We start from the raw sequence: 22,496 nt of genomic DNA, 5'->3' as shown, positions 1-22,496 counted from the left end.
GCTAGAGCACACTACTGCCCCAGTACTCCATTTCCATAAATCTCAATTGGCGGGAATCCATGCCGTCTGATTCCACATAGCCTTACGGATGGGCAGGTTCGCGTGACAGAAACACACACGACGACCTCCAGGTCGTCGACTGATTACCGATTCCGGCGATCAATGTCGTCACATGACAGTGTGATTATTAGGGATGGTGGTAATCCCAATTGACGACAACACACATCAATCATTCCGGCCTGACTGTGATGTCCAAATGAAGATTAGACGACGACTTCTCAGGAATGAGATTCACGTGCTGCCAGGATTTTCTGCGCAACTCGCTATTTAGGTCGCCGAAAGGGTTGAACTGAGCCCGGCCAATCGTCGTCGGCCGGCTCTTACGGTTGCCAACGCAGATATGGTGACACAGCAGAAACGAATCCGAGTAGCTACATTTGGTTAATTTGTATAAAAACGTATCCAAGGCGAGTGATACACCTCGCGGATCGTCGGAGAGCGGAAGTCTTTACTTGACTGAAATTAAAGGCTGTAAGGTTGAATGAGTTGAATGATGATCTAACTAGCTCGAGTGGATGCGTGTGGAGTGGGCCCAGCTATGAGTAAAGCAATTAAAATGAGGGAGAAATTTGTCACACACCATGCTTGTCTGGCTTTTAACTTTTGGCACTAGAGTGACGTCAACAAGTGTTATCACATTCCAAGTGGAAGTTTCTTGGAATAATGGAAGATTTCATACGTTTCTGTCAAGCTGTATAAAGTGGTAGCATCAGCGTCACTCAGCTGTTCGTCATAGTACTGCTTCTACATTTCAAAACTAGGTTTCCAATTCCAAAAACTGATTTGAAATACAGTCGAAAGCAAGTATTTAGCGTTCACCAAAAACTTACAGCGAAGAACACTTTCACCGGTCTGAATCAAACAGCAAAATCCATCGTAACACGCCACAAATTGTGCCGCGCACACCGACAGGTCAAAAACCTTATCTCCCCCAAGCGTTCCCGCGGGCGGGTGCCAACCAACGCAACGCTTCTTTCGACCAAACCCTCTTATCGCCTTCCTGGTGCGAGCTGATAGTGCTAATTGGTTTGCAACAATTCCGCCAACCAAGCGACCGACGATCGATCGATTCTGCCACCGACTGGCTAGTATGTAGAGTACTAATCGTATATAGAACGTGACGGACACTGCCAGTCAGTGGACGAAAATTTTCACTGTGTGAATCAACTAGCGCCGGCACAAATCAGTTAGTCGGTTGGCTTCCATCACCTACTAAATCATCGACCTTTGAAGCGAAGTGTGGTGCGGCTCTCCTCGGTGATAGTCGCCTTTGCCGGCGGGCGACTGTCGTCGCGGCGCGGCCGGCGGCGTAATCTACCGATTCACGTTTCTTTTCGATTAATTGGCAAAACCATCCGCGTCGGCTGCCCTTGGGGTTAATGTCAAGGTGGTAATCGCACAAGTGGTGCGGTGCTCCCGTGAATCATAATACATACCGGCGAAATTGTTGCAAACTGCACCGCGCGGTAATCGATTCCCGTATGAGCTTCGAGGCGATATTTGCATGTTTTTGCTTTGCTTTTGGGTACTTTGTAGTTGCGATGCAGTGCGATTTGCTTTGGATTAGCCCACCCAAGCAAGATTTGACGATAATCAGATCATGCGACTTTAGAAGGTACATATACGGTCGAAGGGTACAAAAACTTCAGTTTGTAATGTTATCAAGAGTATACAGAAAAGAGCCGTCTCACCAAGATGGACGTAAAAACTTGAAGTATTTTTAGGCAAAGGACGTTTAATTGGCAAATTGAGAGATAAATTTGTGAAAAAATTACCACTTGTTTTGGTGGGATTCGAACCCACGACTCCGTTATCGCTAGTCCAGCGCTTTAACCAACTAAGCTACAGAACAAGTTACAACTCTGCAGAATAGAAAATCAAACTAGATTCGAAGCACCACCCTAAACCGGGTCCGTCTTTCACAACTTTATCTCTCTTTCGCAGCTGTTCTGTAGCTTAGTTGGTTAAAGCGCCGGACTAGCGATAACGGAGTCGTGGGTTCGAATCCCACCAAAAACAAGTAGTATTTTTTTCACAAATTTATCTCTCAATTTGCCAATTAAACGTACTTTGCCTAAAAATACTTCAAGTTTTTACGTCTATTTCAGACATACTAGCCGAGGGCCCATATAGCCGAGGCGGTAAACGCACGGGTATTCAGCATGACCATGCTGAGGGTGACGGGTTCGATTCCCGGTCGGTCCAGGATCTTTTCGTAAAGGAAATTTCCTTGACTTCCTTGGGCATAGAGTATCTTCGTGCCTGCCACACGATATACACATGCAAAATGGTCATTGGCAGAGGAAGTTCTCAGTTAAAAACTGTGGAAGTGCTCATTGAACACTAAGCTGAGAAGCAGGCTTTGTCCCAGTGACGACGTTACGCCAAGAAGAGGAGAGGAGAGGAGCCGACTGGTGTAGCCGGAAAAGGGAAATAAAATCATTCTCACCAAGATGCTTGAAATTTTTGAACGTAATCTCCCATTCCTCGCTTCGCGACCTCTCAATCAGTTTTAACCCCATGCAGGTGCGCTTCGATTATTTTTCGAAGACTTAACAAAAGACCGCTCCGTGAGAACCAATGTTGGGAAACGATACTGTAGAAGCTCAACCTTCCTAATGCATCACATTGGGAGCAGCTTATTGACGTAGTATATGATTTGGGTCAAAAATTGCCCTAATGCACAAGGAGGGTTCAAGATGATCCCAGATCATCTATCAGAAATTCTGATTTGATAGTTGCAGTGCAAATAACGTAGAATAACAGGTAAGCTTAGTAAAAGGTTTCAAAAGTGATTCCGATAAGATTTAAAGAGGATTGATCTTGAACTTCTGCCTGATTACTGCCAGTAGTTGCTTTTCCAGTATCCCCACTTCAGCTTACATACACAAAAAATCAATCGTCATATTCAAAGCATCAACAGACTTCTGTCCTAGCAGAAACAGGCCATGTGAAAATGTTGGTCAATTTGGTGAAGGGTCATGAACTGATGAAACATTCGCTCGCTCGCTACAATTCTCGCTACGACTGAACGTACGCGAGTTCATGTGGCTGTTGGTTGTGTAAGGAACAGCTATAATAATGGCACATGCTTGGTTTGTATTACGAACTGTCTGTTGTTAGTCACGTTACACTCCGTGCAATGCACCCAAGACCCTCAAAAAACCCTTGAAAACGCTCCTGCACAGTGCTGTCATGGTAAAATCAGAGCTGGTTACCCAACATTTTCACATTTCAGCGCCCCATATATTGGTAACCTGTGAGTCGTTGATCTACCTTGAACAACTTTGCCGAAGACCCATGTTTTTTTGAGGCTAGTATCCTGGAATATATGACATATACAATTTGCATGCTCACCAGTGCCATCTACGTATGGCGAATTTCCAAAATTAACGGCCCATGGTCGTCCCAAGTAGCACCTGCAACTAAAATGGAAATGATCATCGTTGCAAACATGTTGCAACTGAGTTTTCATGAAACAAACAAAATAAAAACCTATTAAAATACTGTTGTTAATGCCAAACTGAGGTGTAACAGTTTTATAACAACTAGCAAAATGAAAACAAACGTCATCATTAGTCGAAACTTGCGAAACCAATTTGTAACTGAAGTATAATCTGATTGTTTCAACGAATCTTAGATACAACCGTTTACAAACCAAATCAACCAAAACATTGATTCTGATTGTTATAAACATGTTGCACCTGGAACTTATTTAGAACATAACGAACAGTTTTGACAGGAGAGATAGAAGCTCCAAAGTGTGCGGCAAAATGTTTTTTTGATCACGAAAAATATAAAATGCACTATAAAAAAAACCAAAATGTTTCAAAAATAACGATATCATGTACAAATAAAATGAAACCTTTTCTTCATAAATTTACCGACATATTCCAAATTTTATAGAATTAAAGTAGTAAAATAGAGAAAAAAAATCTGATTGGAAGTATAATATTGACACAATAAAAATAATTCTGCCTCATTTTCGCAGTACTGAACGACTGGTACCTACCACTACCACGGGGAAGATTTGAATATAACGTACAAATATTAGAAGTTTCCCACGAAAAGTTTTACAATAGGTTTACAATTTTTACAAAAAACGTGAAATTTTCGGTACGTAATATGGGTACGTAATGGGAAGTACACGTCCAAGTGTCTGCTTTTTTGGTTATTTATTTCCTACACGGAAAATTCAAACTACCTTATTTTGGGTCGATTTTACCCTAAAATGAGTATATCAAATTGATTAGTTACCCAAAATTAGGTTGTTTTTCCTCTCCTCTCACCGAAGGTCAGAGATGCGTATATCCAACGGGGGTCCTTGAGGCCAATAAGTCCATTTTGGGTAAATGTAGATTTACCCAAATTTGGATTGAATGAAGGGGGTCATGGGTTGAATTAAGCTACTCTAGAGTATACTTTTAGTTGGAGGTAAAGGCAATTTACCTTGCGTGAGTTAAATCGATTCACTCAAATGTTGGCTTATTGGGCCGAACTATAGGATTGCGTCAAAAGAATCCAATTTTTGGTAGTTTGGCGGTTCCGTGTACCACGTGCAGCATTGTTGTACTTTGTCAATACGGATTCCCATAGACATGATTCAGCAAATAGTATCTTTCTAAATTGGGTTCTTTAGGGGCATCCGGATTATTTCAAAATCGGATTCTCCGCCCTACAATTAGTCGAAATCCAAAATTTCATAATTTTCGGAATCCGGGAACTATTTTTAACATGCATTTAAAGTTTGTATGGGGAAATTTTTTTGTTCGGGCCGAACTGTCACTTTATCGATTGAACTGTCATTCTATCCACAAAAATGAAAACTGTTTTGTTAATTTAACTACCAAAACAAAGGTATTGGAATCCAATAAAATCACGTTATACTCAGAAAAATGAGCTCTTTCGATTAGGCTATAGAAAATAGCAATATTTTATTCACTAAACAACCCAATTGTAAAATTAATTTTCAGCATTTTATGGGTGCATTAAATAAACTGCTGAAATGCCATCCGCCAAAGCAACATGGCGAGTTATGTTTTACCACAAATGCCTAAATTATCACTCGCAAAACGATAGGTACACTGAGGCGCGTTGAGAATACGGAGCTAAAATACGTAACTTACCGATAAATTTGGAACGGCATACAAATTGACGGTCTCGGTCAGCCTTTTTTGCGATATATTTATGCACACAATTTATTATTCACATGAACGAAACTGTTGATGCATAATAACTGGCAGTGACGAATGTGGTGACTAGCTGACTAGTTGTCGAATCAGTCACCATTTTTTAAGTCGACTATAAGTTGTATCTTGGTTATAATTCGATTGCGTATTAAAACCGTTTATATCACGAATGGATGTTTTATATTGGCTCCACCTCTTGCGCTTTTTTGGTTGCAATTTAGTCGTTAATAAGACGATTGGTTCAAATGGCATAACTTTCAATACAGTTGCATACAAATTACAGGAACTTGTTAATGTCCAAGTGTGTTGCTTGGGGTAAGTACTTGGCCTACGCAACAACTTTTTCAAAAATTTAATCTTTCTAAGTGATCAGAATCCAGCGATATATGAGATATATGAAAAATGCGTGCTCAGTAACGCCACCTATACGTGGAGTCAGGGCCGTGCACAGACAAGGCGAAAAGAGAGGGGTTTTTGGCATTTTCGATAAAAGGCGGAGGGGCGCCTAGTGTATGAAACTGGGATAAAGGGAGGGGTTTAACAAACAAACGCGCTCCCCCCCCCCTCCCCCTTGTGCACGGGCTTGCATGGAGTTCCAAATCAAACGGTACATCATCTGTAAATCCTTGACCTACCCAACAACTTTGCCGGCTAGTTGCGCCATCCATGTGTAGAATTTTCAAACAAACGATCCATCATTAAAAAACACTTGACCCAATTAACGACTTTGCCGAAGACACCAAATTTCTGTGTGGTGAAGATCTTGTTATAAATGTAATCATAAACTTAATACTTACATGATGACTAGTGCCACCTATGTGTGAAGTTCCGAATCAAACGGACCGGCATTTGTCAGTCCTTGAGCAACTCAACAACTTTACCGGAGATACCATCATTCTAGAATCTAGGTGATCAGGATCCTGAGATATATTAATATAAAATTTGCTCTCTATATGGTCAGGACTTTTATATATATGTGCTCAAATACTTGATGCTTACATGCTCACTAGTGCCACCTATATATGAAATTTCAAATTAAACGATCCAGCATCATCTACCCAACAACTTTGCTGAAGATACCGATCTTCCAATAAGTTACGATCATGAGATACAGAAGATCAAATTTGGGGTCCAAATGGACCCCAGGTTTCCGAAATAGACCATCATTTTAGGTTTTCTGTAGAGTAAGCAAGAAATCTTTTTGGAATTTCTATAAAATTCCCCAGGATAACTCCAAAGGATTCATTTAGGATGTAGCAAATCATGTTCTAAAATGTTTACAGAAAGAAGATTATCGCAGGATTTTTCAGAATGCTTTTAGCAAGAATTTCTCTAAAGATTATCTTAGTATCGCTTCCGAATGCATCTCCTTCCATTGATTCCATTGAAAATTTCTTCAGGGTTTCATCCAGGGATTCTTTTATAAGTTTTCTTTGGGACTTCTTCAGGAGTTTCTTAAAGATTTCCTAAAAGTTTCATTTTGAAACTGGCTTACGGGATTCTTCCAAATTTCTCCTGGGATTCCTTAAGGGATTCCATACGAATTTTTTTAAGGATTTCTACATAAGCTCATGCTTGTTCATTCCTTCATGTATTTCTTCAAACACTTTGTTGGAATTCCTCAAAAAATATTGTCAGATTTTTTCCCGGAGGTTTTTTTAGGATTTATCGGAATATTCTTCTACAATTTCTCAAAAAATTTCTTGTACAAATTGCTAAAGGGTTTTGTTTTAGGAATTCCTCCAAAGCTTCCTTCAAAAATTGCATACAGGAAAAAAATTACTACAAATATTCTTTGAATCTTTCAAAAAATCCTCTTGGAAAATTCTCTAGAAAATTCTCAAGTGATTTTTGTGGAAGTTTCTCTTGAGGTTTCTCCAATAGTTTCAGGTATTCCTTCAGGCATTGTTTTTTTATTAATTGTTTTACTTTTAGGAATCTGTTCAGAATATTTTTTTCCAAATATTCTCCCAACAAATTATGCAGAAATAACTCCAGAACCTACTCAACAAAGCATTCTTCAAGGATTTTTTAAATAAATTTCTCTACGAATACCTGCGGAGGGATGTCCACTTCTTCCAGGTATTATTCCAAATATTTCTTCCAAAATTCTTTTTTATTCAGTAGTTCTTCGGGATTTTTTTTGTTCCTGCAGGATTTTCTTAAGATAGCGATTTTTGTGTACAAATTCCTTCAGAAATTGCATAACATTTTTTTTTCTGAAAATTCCATCAGAGGTATCCTCACAAGTTCTTCGAAGCATTTCTTGAATCCACCAGATATTTTTTGAGGGATATCTTAAAGAATTCCAACAGTACATTTGTCTGCGATCTCTGCAGACATTTTTCAATAGATATTACTTTAGAAATTCCTCAACGGGTTTTCGAGTCAACGGGTCCCTCGAGAAATTGGTGAAGCATTTTTTACTTGGAATTATTCGCATAGTTCCTCCTGAACCCTCCAGAGATAACTTCGAAAACTGTTGAAGCAATGTTTGTCCAGGAATCCCTCCAAAAATTTTCCAAGGCTTTCTTCTAGGAGTTTTTCAAGATTTTTCCGGGAGTTTTCAGGAGATTTCTTGAGACAATATTTCAGGGATTTCTTAAAAACTCTTTCAGGGATTCCTTTAAGAATTCTTCAATACTTTTTTGGCAATTTCTGTAATTACTCTGAAAAATCCCTGAAAGATTATCTGAAAAAAAAATCTGCAGGGATCTCTGAAGACATCCCAAAAGATATTTCTGATAGAGCCACAGGATCAATTTCTGAAAAATTTCTTCTAGGAATTTCTATAGGAATCACCGAAAGAATTTCTCGAAACATTCTTGGAGAAACCTTGGGAAGAATTTCCGAAGCAATCCCTGTACGATTTGTAACGAAGTTTTCAGAAAAAAAAATCTGGAAACTTCATGGAAGAACTTTTGATGAAATCTCAAGCTGAAATCCCTGAAGAAATTCTTTAGTTTCAAGATGATAAAAATATCAATGCTAGCATGAATTTCTGAAAGAATCCCTGAAAACTTTCTGAAGAAATCTTCAGTACAATCCCTGTAGAAATATTGGGAAGTACATTTGAATGCATCTCTGAAGAAATATCTATCCCAGGAATATTTTTTTATGGAATCTTAAAAACTACTTTGATAAATATCTGGAGAAACTTTTCGGAAATCCCTTGGTATAGTTCCTGGAAAAAAAAAACTAGATACATACATTTATTTGTTCAACATCATTAAGACAAGACATAATGAACAATAGTACGCCACAATACTCGGTTTGTGGCTGCCGCTCTCCATCCTCGGTCGCGCCCAATGCTCGCCAAGTCACGCTCCACCTGGTCCGCCCATCGTGCTCTCTGCGCTCCACGCCTTCTTGTGCCAACCGGATCCGTTGCAAACACCAGCTTTGCAGGGTTGTTGCCCGGCATTCTTGCAACATGCCCTGCCCACCGTATCCTTCTGGCTTTGGCCACCTTCTGGATGCTGGGTTCGCCGTAAAGTGCAGCGAGCTCGTGGTTCATCCTTCTCCGCCACACACCGTTCTCCTGCACACCACCGAAGATCGTTCTTAGCACGCGTCGCTCGAAATCTCCGAGTGCTTGTAGGTCCTCCTCGAGCATGGTCCATGTCTCGTGCCCGTAGAGGACCACCGGTCTCATTAGCGTTTTGTACATGGTGCATTGGGTGCGTGGGTGAATCTTTTTCGACCGCAGTTTCTTCTGGAGCCCGTAGTAGGCCCGACTTCCGCTGATGATGCGCCTCCGAATTTCTCGGCTCACGTTGTTGTCAGCCGTCAGTAAGGATCCGAGGTAGACGAATTCCTCCACCACCTCGAAAGTATTCCCGTCTATTGTAACATTACTACCCAGACGGATCCGGTCGTTTTCGGTTCCGCCTACCAGCATGTACTTTGTTTTTGAGGCATTCACCACCAGTCCGACCTTTGCTGCTTCGCGTTTCAGGCGGGTTTATAGTTCTGCCACCGTTCCAAATGTTCTAGCGATAATGTCCATGTCGTCCGCAAAGCACACAAATTGACCGGATTTTGTGAAAATCGTTCCCCGGCTATTGAGCCCGGCTCGTCGCATCACACCTTCCAGCGCGATGTTGAAGAGGAAAAAAACTATTGAGGAGTTTATTGGAAAGTTCCAAGAAACAGTCCTTAGTAAAATTCTTGGAAGATTTTCTGATGAAATAAAAACAAAAAAAAAACTAAAAAACCAAAATCCCATAGGAATACCTGGAGAAACGCATAGATAAGCGCTTGTAAAGATTCCTAAAAAAAAAACTCTTTAAAAATAATTTCCGTGGAAATTTGTGGGAAATATGTTTGAATATATTTCTTAAAGACTGCGTGGAGAAGTTATTGGAATTATCTATAGAGGAATTGCCGGATAAATTTCTGAGGTTATAAATGGAGGAATACTTGGAAGTAATCATGAAGGAATCTCAGTATGAACAGCTGCAGGAATCTTTCGAGAAATTCCTGCCTGAAGCACTAAAAGTAATAATGCAAAAATCTCTGGAGAAATTCCTGGTTAAGTTTCAGGAGAAATCCATAAAAATCTATCTTCTGGAGAATCCTTGAGGAATTTCTGAAAAGAACGACGGAGGTGCCGGAAGAGGGTGTGCTCGATGTGGCCCCTCTGGAGGACTGCTGGAGTTCAGTCAAAGCAGCAATCAACAACGCAGCCGACAGCACTATCGGGTACGTAGAACGGAGTCGACGAAACGAATGGTTCGACGAGGAGTGCAGAGCGGTTCTGGAGGAGAAGGACGCAGCGCGGGCGGTAATGCTGCAGTATGGAACTCGACAGAATGTGGAGCGATACAGATAGAAGCGAAAGCAGCAGACCCTTTCGGCGTTAAAAGCGCCGCCTGGGAGAAGCGGAGTGCGAAGAAATGAAACTGCTGTACCGTTCCCAAAAAACACGGTCTACCAGAAGCTTAACGCATCCCGCCACGGCTTCGTGCCGCGAGCCGAAATGTGCAGGGATAACGAAGGGAGGCCTCTTGACGGACGGATATGAGGTGATCGAAAAGTGGAAGCAGAACTTTGATGAGCACCTGAATGGCGGGGAGAACTTAGGCACAAGAGACCACGGTGGACGGAAATGAACCAACTCCCACGCTGAGGGAAGTTAAGGATGCCATTCATCAGCTCAAAACCAACAAAGCATTCGGTAAGGACGGTGTTGCAGCAAAACTCATCAATTTGGGCCCGGATAAATTGGTCACCTGTCTACACCGGCTGATAGTAAGGATCTGGGAAACCGAACAGCTACCGGAGAAATGAATGGAAGGGATAATCTGTTCCATTCACAAGAAAGGCGACAAATTAATATGTGAGAACTTTCTAGCGATCACCATTTTAAATGCCGCTTGAAAAAAAGGTGCGTAATTTGGGGTTTTAGTGTAGGTAGTTAAGTCGACCACAGAAGATGGTCGCTTTACCGCTCAAGTGTAAATCCAAAAGGACCCAAATCATATTTTTGAATTCCGGAGACATCGAAGAAGAAGTTTTGGTTTGCATTCGTTTGTCCCTGTATAATGCCACGGTAGTAATAGAACACACTGAAATTGTCTAGATCCAGTCATGTTTACTACTGCCCATTGAATTTGTATACGACGAGCAAGGTTTTTTGGTGGTGTTGTACTTTTTAGAACGACGCGCGTCCCGAAGGGTTTAGTTCCATTTTCTAATTGAAAATATAACATTTATATTGGAAGTCTAAAACCCAAATGTCGAGCGCTTTCTTAAGCTGGCTTATCCAAGTGTTTTGATCGGTTTTCGTAAACCGTTTTACACTGGTAGTTTAAATTTTAAATTATCTGTTACAGGCTTGTCAGATTTTCTTTTTAAATAATATGTGAGTTTCAGAAGGCACGGTAAAGGCTGGGTATGCTGCGCAATACAGATCCCATTGTGATCCACTAGCCTCTGCCCAGCAACTCCTATCCCTACCTCCACGCGGTACCGGCCGGAAACTATGAGCAACCTTAGGGAAGATCGCGTAACCAACCCCGGTGGGAACTTTGGTCGTAGGCTGACAGGGAAGAGGGGGTTTGCTTCGGTAAACCTGAGCGTCTGTTCTCCAGGAGGAGCGGCTCACAACAGCGTCTGATCCCCATGTTAGGAGCGGCTGATCTACGTCCGAGTGCCAGGGAAGGACTCTAAGCTCAACTGTGCACTATGGTCCTCCGGAAAGTAGGGGGTTGGTGTCAGGCCCTACGAGCCAGCCGTAAAAAAAAACATTGTAACGGAAAATCAGCAACAGAATAATACGAACCGAGACCAACGGCAACGACCCCAGCGAACAAAAAGGACTTGCGATTGGAAACTTGGTACGTGGAACTGCCTATCTCTCAACTTCATTGGGAGCACCCGCATACTCGCCGATCTACTGAAGGACCGCGGGTTCGGCATCGTAGCGCTGCAGGAAATGTGTTGGACAGGATCCATGGTGCGAACGTTTAGAGGTAATCATACCATCTACCAGAGCTGCGGCAACACACGCGAGCTGGGAACAGCTTTCATCGTGATGGGTGATATGCAGAGGCGCGTGATCGGTTGGTGGCCGATCGACGAAAGAATGTGCAGGTTGACGATCAAAGCCCGATTCTTCAACTTCAGCATAATAAACGTGCACAGCCCACACTCCGGAAGTACTGATGATGACAAGGACGCATTTTACGCGCAGCTCGAACGCGTGTACGATCGCTGCCCAAGCCACGACGTCAAGATCATCATAGGTGATTTGAACCGTCAGGTAGGCCAGGAGGAGGAATTCAGACCGACGATTGGTAAGTTCAGCGCCCATCAGCAAACAAACGAAAACGGCCTACGACTCATTGATTTCGCCGCCTCCAAAAATATGGCCATACGTAGCACTTTTTTCCAACACAGCCTCCCTTATCGTTACACCTGGAGATCACCACAGCAGACGGAATCTCAAATCGACCACGTTCTGATTGACGGACGGCACTTCTCCGACATTATCGACGTAAGGACCTATCGTGGCGCCAACATCGACTCCGACCACTATCTGGTGATGGTCAAATTGCGCCCAAAACTCTCCGTCATCAACAATGTACGATACCGGCGACCGCCACGGTACAACCTAGAGCGACTGAAGCAACCGGATGTCGCCTCAGCATACGCGCAGAATCTCGAGGCCGCGTTGCCAGACGAGGGCGAGCTAGATGAGGCCCCTCTAGAGGACTGCTGGAGTACAGTGAAAGCAGCCATCAACGACGCAGCCGAGAGCACCATTGGGTACGTAGAACGGAATCGACGAAACGAATGGTTCGACGAAGAGTGCAGAACGGTTTTGGAGGAGAAGAATGCAGCGAGGGCGGTAATGCTGCAGCAAGGGACTCGACAGAACGTGGAACGTTATAAACAGAAGCGGAAACAGCACACCCGCCTCTTTCGGGAGAAAAAGCGCCGCCTGGAAGAAGCGGAGTATGAAGAAATGGAACTGCTGTGCCGTTCCCAAGAAACACGGAAGGTCTATCAGAAGCTTAACGCATCCCGCAACGGCTTCGTGCCGCGAGCCGAAATATGCAGGGATAAAGACGGAGGCCTCTTGACGGACGGATCTGAGGTGATCGAAAGGTGGAAGCAGCACTTCGATCAGCACCTGAATGACGTGGAGAACGTAGGCACGGGAGCCCACGGCAACGGAGGAAACGACGACGCCAGTGCAGCGGAGGACGGAAACGAACCAACTCCCACGCTGAGGGAAGTTAAGGATGCCATTCACCAGCTCAAAACCAACAAAGCAGCTGGTAAGGATGGTATCGCAGCTGAACTCATCAAGATGGGCCCAGAAAAGTTGGCCACCTGTCTGCATCGGCTGATAGTCAGGATCTGGGAAACCGAACAGCTACCGGAGGAGTGGAAGGAAGGGGTAATCTGCCCCATTCACAAGAAAGGCGACCATTTGGAATGTGAGAACTTCAGGGCGATCACTATTTCGAATGCTGCCAACAAAAGGCTATCCCAGATCATCTTCCGTCGTCTGTTACCTAAAACAAATGAGTTCGTGGGAAGTTATCAAGCCGGCTTCATCGACGGCCGGTCGACAACGGACCAGATCTTTACCGTACGGCAAATCCTCCAGAAATGCCGTGAATACCAGGTCTCAACGCATCACTTGTTCATCGACTTCAAAGCGGCATACGACAGTATCGACCGCGCAGAGCTATGGAGAATCATGGACGAAAACGGCTTTCCTGGGAAGCTGACTAGACTGATTAAAACAACGATGGACGGCGTGCAAAACTGCGTTAGGGTTTCGGGTGAACTATCCAGTTCATTCGTATCTCGCCGGGGGCTGCGACAAGGTGATAGACTCTCATGCCTACTCTTCAACATCGCTCTGGAAGGTGTGATGCGACGAGCCGGGCTCAATAGCCGAGGATCGATTTTCACAAAATCCGGTCAATTTGTGTGCTTTGCGGACGACATGGACATTACTGCCAGAACATTTGGAACGGTGGCAGAGGATGCTGGGTCATTAGGCCGAATGGTCATCAATGACGAATTGAAAATTAGCCGATGTTTTTACCTTTTCCAACAATTTTTGCCAAAAACTAGTTTAACAATGAAACTAGAAAGAATAGCCTATGTTTTAAAGAAGGAAAAAATTATGAATTGAATATCAGCAGTTTCAGCGCCAAAAACTATTTTAGCAATGATACTAGAAAGAACAGCCTACATTTAAAAGAAGGAAAAATTCATGGGTAAAATATCAGTTGATTCAGCATCAATTAAGTATCTTCGTACCTGTCACACGATACACACATGCAAAATGGTCATTTGCAGAGGAAGCTCTCAGTTAATAACTGTGGAAGTGTTCATAGAACACTAAGCTGAGAAGCAGGCTTTGTCTCAGTGGGGACGTAACGGCAAGAAGAAGACCCAATGACTATTCGGCCTGATGACCATTCGGCCGAATGGCCTGACACCGTGGCAGAGCTGTACACCCGCCTGAAACGTGAAGCAGCAAAGGTCGGACTGGTGGTGAATGCCTCAAAAACAAAGTACATGCTGATAGGCGGAACCGAACACGACCGGATCCGTCTGGGTAGTAATGTTACGATAGACGGGAATACTTTCGAGGTGGTGGAGGAATTCGTCTACCTCGGATCCTTACTGACAACAACGTGAGCCATGAAATTAGGAGGCGCATCATCAGCGGAAGTCGGGCCTACTACGGGCTCCAGAAGAAACTGCGGTCGAAAAACGCACCAAATGCACCATGTACAAAACGCTAATAAGACTGGTGGTCCTCTACGGGCACGAGACATGGACCATGCTCGAGGAGGACCTGCAAGCACTCGGAGTTTTCGATCGACGCGTGCTAAGGACGATCTTCGGCGGTGTGCAGGAGAACGGTGTGTGGCGGAGAAGGATGAACCACGAGCTCGCTGCACTTTACGGCGAACCCAGCATCCAGAAGGTGGCCAAAGCCGGAGGGATACGGTGGGCAGGGCACGTTGCAAGAATGCCGGACAACAACCCTGCAAAGCTGGTATTTGCTAGTGATCCGCTTGGCACAAGAAGGCGTGGAGCGCAGAGAGCACGATGGGCGGACCAGGTGGAGCGTGACCTGGCGAGCATTGGGCGCGACCGAGGATGGAGAACGGCAGCCACAAACCGAGTATTGTGGTGTACTATTGTTGGCGTACTAAAATGTGATGTTGAACAAAGAAATGAATGTATGTATGTATGTGTCGGATATGGTGTAGATATTTGGCTGATATAATACTTCACGTGAGCTTTCCATCCCATAACGTCCATGAAAAACTGAAAAACACTTCCGTCGGTTCGACGGAACGCTAAGCCTCCGAGTATCAAAATATTTGAAAAATGTTCGATAAGCTCTCAAACGGAGGCCATCGTTATCGATTCGATTGCGTCACGTCGCTGCTACGCAGAAATTATCTTGCACCGTGCGAAGATAGTCGGGGCATTACTCGAATTCGAGACGTCACGGTTCTGCTTGCTCACTTGCCGCGCACGCTGCGGCTGCCGGGCTGTGGGTTGTTAGAAGTCAACATTTATCTTTAGTTATGGGCAAACATTTTTTCCGCGGTCTCACTCTGCGGTACCGAAATTTGTTCAGCTCGCCGCGTTCTCTCAAGTGGTTGCTGCTGGTGCGGTTTCGGGTGATGTTTGTACATCCAGCTTGCTGGATAACCTTGATTAATGGAGAGTGAGACGATGCAGCGGGCGAGTCGAGCCGAGCCAACCGCAGCCATGAATGAATCCCAATCAGAAGCCATCCCTGTTCAACGACGTCACACCGGAAACCGAATTCACACTCATAATCAACCACCCCGAGAAATGGATTGACCGAATCGGTTGAGTTTACAAGCCGCGTTCAATTTGCACCTCGTAAGCGGTAATCTGGCACCCGCGAACTGGGGCGCGCGATGGATCGTACGATATTTTCGGTGGTACCTCGTAAAAACAACCACTAGGTAGCTATTTGCCCGCAAATTCATTCCACCGACATCGAATGTGTGAAACGACAAATGATTGCACTCACAAAAAATGGGAATTTAAAGGAATTATGCTGACAGCAGGCGGGGCACAGACAGCCGCAGTCAGTGTGTGGTGTAGTTTCCTCTTGTGGCGGCAGAGCTGCGGTGATCGACCGGTTACGGTGTCAACTCTGGACGTAGAGGTATGAAATTGGAAACTACTTCATGTCTTCCTCTTTTTTTTTTGGTTGATGAGTGTTCAATGAGGTGCAGCTATACGCCGAAAATACAATGTTTCTAGTCCATAAGACGCTGATCGATTCACTTGCAGCGAGAGTGACACCACTGGGTCCATAAGTTCACTAAATTTTAATGTGCATAGTCTATGCGGTAATAGCGCAGATCGGTCGGTTCAAGAACTTTTCGTAATAAAAAATTGCTTTACTTCCTTAGGCATAGAGTATCTGTGTACCCGTCACACGATATACATATGCAAAATGGTCATCAGCTCAATAAAGGCAGCTCTCAGTGAATAACTGTGGCTGCCTGAGATGCAGGGTTTGTATCAGTTGAGATGTTACGCCAATATGAAGATAACTTGTGGATCGATGATCGACTTGACTAACTGTAGTAGAAAATTCCTTCAGAAAATCACCTACTCGGTAAAAGTGAACTACAGGTATACCTCGATTTAGTAGACATTTCAATTTTCGAAATGTCTATAAAATCGAATTTTACATTAAATCGAAGCAAAATTTATTATTTTAATTTTACTTAAATTGTATACCGAAATGTATCTACACATATACAAACTGCATGGAAACTAAATTTTCGACAAAAGGCTCGGAACTTTTGGCATATATAAGTATTTCTCGTCAAATAACGAATAAACCAATATCTATCTAGCTCGTTATGATCGAAATCTTTTACCTGAAAAAGTATGGTTGATTCAAAAGCCAATATTTTGAGCAATGAACATTATTTGCACAAATGTCCAAAAAAAAAAAATAAAAAATTCAGAAATTCATTAAGAGATTCCTTTGAAAATGTCTCCGAGGATTATTATTATTTCTTTTACGAATTGTTTTAGAAATTCTTCCAGGGATCCCTTCTTAAATTCCTCAAGAGGAATTCAGAGATTCGTGACAAGCACTTTATAGAGCATGGTTACTGGTTGTGTTGTATTTGTCGGTCGTCTATTGTTGCAATTTTGCGGTGTTAAATAAAAAGTAAGCGAACCCTTCTCAAATCAAATCATCATGCTACAGATTATATCAGTAAATCTTCCATGTGTTCCTCCAGAAGGAAAATACGAAATCTGCCATGAATAGTAATTCCAATTCCTCCATGATTTTTTTTTTTTGAGAAATTCGCGTAGAGCTTACTTCAGAAATTCCACTGGAAATTTATTCACAAATTTCTCTAGACATTCGTTTGGATAATGTATTTGAGATTCCTTTCCAAAACCCACAAATTCCCTCACGGATTCTTTTAGAAAATCTTCCATGGATTCATCCGGAAACATTCTTCAGGAATTTGTTTAGAAATTCCTCCTATTCTATAAATTCCACAAAGAATTCAAAGTATCTCACATGATCTACTTCTTAAATTCCTTCACTTTTATCCATGAATTTGAGCAAAAATTCCTGCAGAGGTTCTTTCGCAAATTCATTAAGAGATTCCTTCAGTAATTTCTCTGGACGTTTATTCAGAAATTTATACAGAGATTTCTTTGATAAAACTTTCAGCGATGCCTTTAGAAACTATTCCACAGTTTTTTAGAGAATGTTTTAAAAATATCTTCAAAAATTTGAGGGAATCCAGAAGTTTCATAATGTATGTCAGAAAATCTTCCTGAAATTGCTTCAGAAATTCCGCCAGGGACTCTTCCTAAAAATATGTGAGATCCAGTCGGGAATTTTCTGCAGGGATTCTTATAGAAATTGCCCTTGGGGTTCCTTCACATTTTTTTCAACGGATTCTTACAGAAAATCTCCAGTGGCATTTATTATAAATTCGACTAATATTTCTTTTGAAAATATCTTTACAAATTTGTCCAAGGATAGCTTTGGAAAAACTTCCACAGATTTTTTGAGAATTGAAGGTTGCAACCTTACTAGAAGTCATCCTAGGATTTATTTAAAAATTCTTTAACGAGTTCCTGAATAAAATCTACCAAAGATTCTCAAATTCAGTCACAAATTCTCTCACAAAATCTTCTAGAGATTCATTTAGACTTTGAAATTTCTTATTTTTTCAATTACATTAGTAGTTTTAAATATAAAAATTAGTTTTGATTTTTGCCTTTCTCGTACACTAAATGTACCGGAAAGGCTATATATTCACTCCAAAATTGACTTTTTGATAGAAGGCTCGGAGGGTCGAGTCACATATACCGTAAAATGGGGTATCTTTGATAATGCGGGTAACTTTGATAGTGCGACAGACATGGTATAGTTTATCTTTTAACTATGATTCCTTCAATCAGTTAAGAAAAAGGCAATCGTAGATCAAAACTACACATAAGAAAGTCTATTTTAAACGTATTTTCATTAAAACCGAGTTTATATTAAACTTTTTGGGCAAAAAATAAAAATTGTTTATATTTTTGTTATTTGCCAACCCCTTCAAACAATCTGCTGTACGACTTTGTTTCAACTATTTTTTCAATGATTGGCCGCTTATTTTCGGTAGATCCATTATTTTTAGATTCCAAATCTGCCGTTGAATCTCTTAACAAAGTGTGTTTTTACAAACTGGAATCAATTTTGTAAATTGGGACATAAATCTCCATACACCAATAAACGCCTAAAAGTATGCAATGCCCTTGTAATTTTATGTAAATTATATTATGTTCAAAATTTTCTTATAAAACGTTCAGAAACAACCTAAAAAAAGAGAATTTACCATGAATAGCATGTAATCATATGTCGATGTACCGTTAAAAATATATATTTTACAATGATAATGATTGTTGATAGCTTAACTCACTTTTTTTTTCAGTCAGTACTCAACAAACTCATATATGTAGAATTTTGTTAAAAAATCCTTATTTTACTATAAATTTCAATCAATCATATTCCACAAGGCTTCTTTCATCATGTTCATACTCCTAAGATTTCAAGCTGTGATGATTTTTTAGGATTTGATGTGTTTTTCAGGGCACTATCAAAGTTACCCCAAAATGAAAATATGATTCTTGCGGAAATGAAAAATTAAAAGTCCCCCAAAATATTTGAAATTATCGGATCTTACAATTGCACTTGATAACTGATACCCCAGTACTTGTTTTAAAAATATAAAACTTGGAGAAATACTGCTACATGGAAAAATATTTGGGAAATTCGCTGAAAAACTATCAAAGTTACCCCATTTTACGGTACCAATCAACTCAGCTCGACGAATTGAGGTGATGTCTGTGTGTGTATGTATGTGTGTGTGTGTGCAAAAAACACATAACTTTTTGGCAGTAAACATCAACCGATTTTAATGATTGACGATTCATTCGACGCGGAATCTGGTCCCAGTGTTTCCTATTGAAAATAGGTCGGATCGGCCCAGCCGTTCCGGAGTTATTGCCATTTAGGTGTTCCGGACCAGTACCCCAGAAAGAGGCCAAATATGAAAATGCTTCAAACCCACACATGCGACACATCAAACTGCGGCTTTCTCGATATCCTGATGAACGGAAAGCTGCAAAATAGTCTCCGATCTTATCTGAACCGGTAATGCTCCGGAACCGATTCCGCGTGTACCGTCGGAAGTGGCCAATTATAAAAGTGAACCAAACCCATGCACGCGACACCTAAAATCGCGGCTTTTTCGATAACTTGTTGAACGGTAAGCAGGAAAATAGTCTCAGACTATATCTGAACCGGCGGTGTTCCGAACCGGTTCTCGGTGCCCCTCAGGAATTGATGAAATGTAAAAATGAACTTCTTCTCAATAAATTCTCTATACATTCGCGCCGAACCCACTTTGTTCTAGTACTGCAATTGAGTGCTGGATGGTAGTAGTAGTACTTGAAAAGAGTAGCATATATTGAACATTTGAAAGTAATAGTAAGTACCTAGCTTTCCTAGAATTATAAATTATAAAATAAAATCATCCCTTATTTAACTCCCAAGAAATAAAGTGCTATTAAATTGTTCCTAAATCTAAGTTCCAAGTGAATAAAGTTATTGCTGGAATGCCAGAAATTTCCATTTCGAAGAAGAAGTTCTCCTAGTTGCAGTTAGCCGAAACTTTGTGGAAAACAAATTAGCTCATTATCCTATCCTACCGCCACCCACGCTGCATAGAGCTACTCTACAGCCTGAATCCGATTTTCAACCCTAAAATTCCACCGGAAATCACGAACCTGCCCCAACATCCACCTATGCGACACATCCATTCACGGCTTTTTATGAAACCAGATGAACAGTTTGCCGGAAACTAGTTGCAGTCCATTTTTGGGACAATCGATACTGTCCCGAAACCGGTTCTGATTGTCCTGCCGAAAGTGGTAAATGTAAAAATGCACCAAATACATATATGCGGCACATCAAGTAGCAACTTTTTGGAAAACCTAATGAACGTTTAGTAAGAAAATAGTCTCAGACCATATTTGGGACAACCGGTTGTGTTTCGGAACCAGTTCCGGGTGTCCCGCCGGAATTGGTCAAATGTAAACGTGAACCAAATCCATGCGATACATCGCATCAGTGCTTTTTCGATAACCTGATAAATGATTGACAAGAAAATAAGTCAAGAACACATGTAAAACAACCAGCAGTGTTCCAGAATTGGTTCCGGGTGTCCTGCCGAAAGTGACCAAATATAAAAGTGAAACAAACCCATGCACATCAAATAAGCAGCTTTTTCAATAACCTAATGAAAAAAAAATTAGTCACAGACCATATTTGGAACAACTGGCAGATATCCGGATCCAGCTTCGGGTAATCCGCCGGAAGTGATCAAATTTGGGCCATATGTAAAAGTTAACCAACCCATTTTGATAACATGATGAGCGGTTAGCAAGAAAATAGGCTTATACCACATTAGAGATTACCGCTAGTGTTGTAGAATCTTCGACGGAATGACGAAAGAGAACAAAATCAATGCAATGTAAGTGAATAAAATCATGACAAAACTGAAGTGATCTCATCGTGTGATTTTATGAGATCACTTCAGTTTTGTCATGATTTTTTTCACTTACATTGCATTGATTTTAGATCTCTGAGGTGTAACAGTAATGGTAAGATAGTTGAACTTTGCAATGGAAAATTGAATCCTATTTAGCGTCTAAAATTACTGCGCAAAATTTTGATGCGACTGGTTACACTCTCGCACTCTGTAATGTAGTTGAAATTTGAATGAGATTTAGTATGGGGAATTTCACTTGCTGTACAGAAAAATCATTGTCGAAGATTGCAAAGTGATCTGTGATTGCTAAAAAAGTCATATCCTAGCTTGATCGGCCTCCAAGTGAAGGTGTTTAAGCAGTCAACTGAGAGATCTGATATGTGTTAAACATAACTCGCAATTTGTCAAGACTAGGTGCCTTCAATAAGTTTCCCAATTCGATGATGGCTTTGATAAAATTATTGCTTTTCTAAATAGAGTACCTATTCTCGGGATTCAGGAACACTTTGGCTTACGTAGAGTAGATTCTGAGTACATATTCGACGAGAAAGGCACTATCACCACTAGGTGGATTAATCTGTTTTTTTTTTTATTATTCAAGTGAATCATCCCAAGAACTACTTAAGAAAGTCTTACACGGATAGCTTCCAAAAATTTTGCAAGAATACTGCAAGAATTCCTTTTAAGAAATCTTGGATAGATTGTTCCAAAGATTCATCTACAAATTTTCTCAGATTTTTTTTTCTTGGAGGAATCAGAAAAGTTTCAAAGCATTCATCGAGAAAACCTTCCATGAACTTGCTCACAAATACTCCATGGATTTTTTTTTTGAAAATGATTCACCGATACATTAAGAACCAGACTTTCAGAACTCTTTCAAAATTTTCTCAGAAAATTTCTTAATAATTTTCTCCAATTATTGCTTAATAAATTCTGCAAGAGATTATTAAGGAAATTCCCAAGATTTCTTCTCATTCATTTAGATATTCCTTCAATACATTTCCCTTCCAGAAATTGCTTCGAGGATTTCTTGAGAAAGTCATAGAAAATCCGCCAAGGATTTCTTCAGAAATTTTTCTACAAAGTCTTTCAGAGAGTTTTATATGGATTCTTACGGAAATGCTGGAAGAAACTATTGCAGAGATTCCTGCAGAATTTCACGTCTTCATCAGACATTTCGCCGGGTATTCTTCTATGTATCTGTTTTTGAGAAATTCCTCCAGAATTTCTTCCAAGCATTTTTTTTTTCCAAAAATCATCCCATGAGGTTTCAGATGCAGGGTCATTAGGAGGAAGGACATTAGGCCGAAGGTCATAAGGTCGACCATTCGGCCTATTGACCATTCGGCCTAATGACCTTCGGCCGAATGGCCTGATACCGTTTCAGGAATTCATTTAGAATTTTCTTTTTTATTTCTTTTGGAATTAATTCAGAAATACTAAGGAAATTTGATTGATTGATTTGTCTTTATTTAAGAGACCGCTTAGAAAATATCTTCTTCAATATTGCAAGAGTTACTTCAGAAACTTCACCAGGGATTTATTCAAAAGTTATTCAACGGATTCTATAAAAAATGTTCTAGAAGTTTCTTCAGGAATTGCTCAAGGTTCCTTCAGAGATTGCTCCAAGAAT

General features: G+C 41.3%; 1 protein-coding gene across 2 annotated transcripts in view; it reads left to right on the top strand.

Annotated features, from left to right (window-relative positions):
* Window positions 1-22,496, top strand: part of LOC109402639 (chondroitin sulfate synthase 1-like) — an 80,045-nt gene that overhangs the window by 12,131 nt on the left and 45,418 nt on the right. The gene's annotated exons all lie outside the window — the stretch shown is intronic.

The sequence above is a fragment of the Aedes albopictus genome, chromosome 1 (genome assembly GCF_035046485.1).
Source record: "Aedes albopictus strain Foshan chromosome 1, AalbF5, whole genome shotgun sequence".
Classification (NCBI taxonomy): Eukaryota; Metazoa; Arthropoda; class Insecta; order Diptera; family Culicidae; genus Aedes; species Aedes albopictus.
Note: the sequence above shows the minus strand (reverse complement) of the source record. Positions and strands in the feature narration are given on the sequence as shown.